General features: G+C 59.7%; 1 non-coding gene across 1 annotated transcript; it reads right to left on the reverse strand.

The window, feature by feature from the left end:
- Positions 1-1,599: 1,599 nt before the first annotated feature.
- Positions 1,600-1,673, reverse strand: TRNAT-AGU (transfer RNA threonine (anticodon AGU)). Its single transcript has one exon. It is a non-coding gene; the product is annotated as a tRNA-Thr (tRNA).
- Positions 1,674-4,657: the final 2,984 nt, after the last annotated feature.

The following is a 4,657-nucleotide window of genomic DNA, read 5'->3' on the forward strand; positions in this document are numbered from 1 at the left end:
CTCCATCCATTCCCCATTCCAGCCCCATCCCAACCACATCCCAACCCCATCCCAACCCCATCTGAGCCCCATCCCACCCCCATCTCATTCCCATCCCAAACCCATCCCAGCCCCATCCCAACCCTATCCCAGCCCCATCCATTCCACATCCCATTGCCATCCCAACTCCATATCAACCCTATCCCAGACCCATCAATTCCCCATTCCAGCTGCATCCCAACCCCATCTGAGCTCTATCCTAGGCCCATCTCACTCCCATCCCAACCCCATCCCATCCCTATCCCAACCCCATCTTAAGCCCATATCAACCCCATCCCAGCCCCATCCATTCCCCATTCCAGCCCCATCCCATCCCCATCCGAACCCCATCCAAACCCCATTTGAACCCCACCCCAGGCCCATCTCACTCCCATCCCAACCCCACTCCATCCCCAACCCAACCCCATATCAACCCCATCCCAGCCCCATCCATTCCCTATTCCAGACCCACCCCATCCCCATCCCATCCCAGCCCCACCCCATCCCCATCCCATCCCAGCCCCACCCCATCCCCATCCCATCCCCATCCCAGCCCTATCTCATTCCCATCCCAGCCCCATCTCATTCCCATCCCAGCCCCATCCCAACTCCATCCCATTCCCATTCCAGCCCCATTCAAGCCCCACTCCATTCCCATTCCAGCCCCCATCCCAGCCCCATTCCATCCCCATCCCAACTCCATCCCATCCCCATCCCCATTGCAACTCCATCCCATCTCCATCCTATCCCCATTCCCATCCCCATCCCCATCCCATCCCCATCCCCATCCCCATCCTATTCCCATCCCATTCCCATCCCAGCCCCATCCCAACTCCATCCCCATCCCATTCCCATCCCCATCCCAGCCCCATCCCAACTCCATCCCATTCCCATCCCATCCCCATCCCCATCCCATTCCCATACCAGCCCCTTCCCATCCCCATCCCAACTCCATCCCCATCCCATTCCCATCCCCATCCCAGCCCCATCCCAACTCCATCCCATTCCCATCCCATCCCCATCCCCATCCCATTCCCATACCAGCCCCTTCCCATCCCCATCCCAACTCCATCCCCATCCCATTCCCATCCCCATCCCATTCGATCCCAGCCCCATCCCAACTCCATCCCATTCCCATCCCAGCCCCTTCCCATCCCATTCCCATCCCAGCCCCATCTCATTCCATCCCAGCCCTATCCCAACTCCATCCCATCTCATCCCATCCCCATCCCCAACCAATCCCCATCCCAAATCCATCCCATTCCCATCCCATCCCCATCCCAACCCCATTCCATCCCATCCCCATCCCAACCCCATTCCATCCCACCCCCATCCCCATCCCATCCCCATTCAAGCCCCACCCCATTCCCATTCCAGCCCCCATCCCAACCCCATCTCATTCCCATTCCAACTCCACGCCATCCCCACCCCCGAGTTACCTCCAGCTCCCCCACCTCCCTCCACTCCCAGCCCCAATCCCATCCCATCCCCTCCATAGCGACCCCCCCATCCCAATTCCAAACCCCAATTCCCTTTTCCCCCTTATTTCCCCCCCAAAAAAAACAACATTGTCCCCCCAAAAGGCACCGCTGGGATTCGAACCCAGGATCTCCTGTTTACTAGACAGGCGCTTTAACCAACTAAGCCACGGCGCCGCCTGCCGCAGCTGCGCGCCCCGCGCCGAATCCTGGCGCCGCCGGCTGCGCGCATGCGCGGGCAGCGGAGGAATGGGGAATGGGAGGGGGGGAGAATGGGAAGGATAAAGGGGGGGAATGGGGGGGAATGGGGGGATAATGGGGGGTAAATGGGGATAATGGGGATAAATGGGGATAATGGAAGGGAATGGGGGCTAAATGGGGATAATGGAAGGGAATGGGGGGATAATGGGGGATAAATGGGGATAAATGGGGATAATGGAGGGGAATGGGGGGGTAGTGGGGGGATAAAGGGAAGGAATGGGGGGAATGTGAGGGAATGGGGGGATAATGGGGGCTAAATGGGGATCATGGAAGGGAATGGGGGGAATGGGGGGAATAAAGGGAAGGAATGGGGGGATAATGGGGGCTAAATGGGGATAATGGAAGGGAATGGGGGGAATGGGGGGGATAAAGGGAGGGAATGGGGGGGATTATGGGGAATAAATGGGGATAATGGAAGGGAATGGGAGGGAATGGGGGGAAATGGGGAATAAATGGGGATAAATGGGGATAATGGGAGGGAATGGGGGGCAATGGGGAATAAATGGGGATAAATGGGGATAATGGAAGGGAATGGGGAGGTAGTGGGGGGATAAAGGGAGGGGATGGGGGGATAATGGGGGATAAATAGAGGGAATGTGAGGGAATGGGGGGGAATGGGGGGATAATGGGGGATAAATGGGGATAATGGAAGGGAATGGGGGGGAATGGGGGGATAAAGGGAAGGAATGGGGGGGATAATGGGGGATAAATGGGGATAATGGGGATAATGGAAGGGAATGGGGGGAATGGGGGGAATGGGGAATAAATGGGGATAAATGGGGATAATGGAAGGGAATGGGGGGAAAATGGGGGATAAATGGGGATAAATAGGGATAAATGGGGATAATGGAAGGGAATGGGGGGAATGGGGGGGAATGGGGGATAAATGGGGATAAATGGGGGGAACGGGGAGTAAGGGCAATAGGAATAATGGGGGAATGGGGATAATGGAAGGAAATAGGGGAATGGGGGTTAAAGGGAGGGAATGGGGAAGTGGGGATACTGGAAGGGAATGGGGGTGAATGGGAGGGAATGGGGATAATGGGGGAATAATGGGGACATAAAGGGGAGCATGGGGGGCAATGAGAGGCAATGGGGGTAGTGGGGGGCAGTAGAAGTAATGGGGGGAATGGGGTGAAATGCAGAGCAACGGGGGCAATGGGGGGGCAATGGGGGTGAGGGTGCAAGGGGGTGCAGTCGGGGTCAATGGTGGGGATGCGGGGGTAATGAGGGGTGCCGGGGGGGGTGATGGGGGGTTTGGGCAGTGGGGGAGGATGATGTAAAAGGGGGGGGCAGTGAGGGGGGTGCAGATGCAATGGGGGCCGCTACGCGCACAGCGGAGCGCAGGGAGGGCTCGTACCCGAGCGGGTCTCGAACCCGGGTCCTTCAGCTCCCCGGGCGGAAGCGCTGCTGCGGAGCCATGGGGCCAGCGGGGCGGAGCGGGGGCCCTGTCGAGGGGGGGGGGGGGGGGGATTCTGGGTCCCTAACAACGGCTGCCATGGCAACGGTGGATGCTCGGTCCGTAGCAACGGCTGCCATGGTAGCTGGGGGATGCTCGGTCCGTAGCAACCGCTGGCATAGCAACAGGGGGATGCTGGGTACCTAGCAACGGCTGCTATGGCAACGGGGGGGGGGGGGAAATGCTATGTCCCTAGCAACAGCTGCCATGACAACGGCGGGGGGGGGGGGAATGCTATATCCCTAGCAACGGCTGCCATGGCAACGGGGGAGGATGCTAAGTTGCTATTGCAACAGGGGGGTCCCTAGCAACCGGTGGCCTAGCAACAGGGGGATGCTCGGGCACTGGCAACGGCTGCCATGGCAACGGCGGGGGGGTGGGGGTGGGGGGGTGTCAGGGTCACCCCCAAGGTCGGGGGAGGGTGGGGGGGGAAGGGGGGGGTGTCCGCTCCTCCCGCTGCAGTAGGAGACCCCCCCCACGTGATCCCGAGGTGATGTCACCGCCGCCCCTCCCCCCCCGGGGGGGGGCGCGGCTGCCGCAGGGTGAATCATCCACGGGAGGCAGCGGGGGGGGGGGCCCAGCCCCATATGGACCCCAAAAGGCCCCTATAGACCCCCCCCCCCCCCCAAGTCCCCTATAGATCCTCTCCGGGATGCTATAGACACCCCCCCCCCAAGCCCCCTATAGACCCTCCCCCAGACACTATAGACCCCCCCAGAGATCCCTATAGTTCCTCCCCCGGACCATATATACCCCCCAAAGCCTCCTATAGACCCTCCCAATGACCCTATAGACCCTCCCAGAGGACCCTATAGACCCCACAAAGCCCCCTATAGACCCTTCCTCAAACCATACAGACCCCCCCAAAGGCCCCTATTGACCCCCGAAAGATCCTTATAGACACTCCCCCTGACCATATAGACCCCAAAAGGCCCCTATAGACCCTCCCCCAGACCCTATAGACCCCCCAAAGGCCCCTATAGAGGCCCCCAAGCCCCTATCAACACCATCAAATCCACAATAGAGGCTTCCCCAGCCACTGTAAACCCCCACCAAGCCTCCTAGGGACCCCCCAACCACCCATAGAACGCCCCAAAGTCCTTCTACATCCTCACCCAGGCCCTATAGCCCCCCCAGACGCTATACAATCCCTCCCAGGCTCTCTATAGCCTCCCTCAAGCTCCTATAGAGCTCCCCCAGCCCCTATAGAGCCCCTCCAAACCTATACAGCGCCCCTGCCTTCAGTTAACCCCCCCCCCCCCAAGCCCTATACATGACCCATACACCCCTTTTCTCGCTGGGCAGCCCCCTCCTCCCTATATATGCCCCCATTCACCTTCCCACCCCTATACACCCCCTGTTCCCTATATACCCCATTCACCTTCCCACCCCTATACACCTCCCTGTTCCCTATATACCCCATTCACCTTCCCACCCCTAT

This window comes from Pezoporus wallicus, unplaced genomic scaffold, assembly GCF_028554395.1.
Source record: "Pezoporus wallicus isolate ANWC-B61680 ecotype Strahan unplaced genomic scaffold, APGP_CSIRO_Pwel_v1 contig_10842, whole genome shotgun sequence".
Classification (NCBI taxonomy): domain Eukaryota; kingdom Metazoa; phylum Chordata; class Aves; order Psittaciformes; family Psittacidae; genus Pezoporus; species Pezoporus wallicus.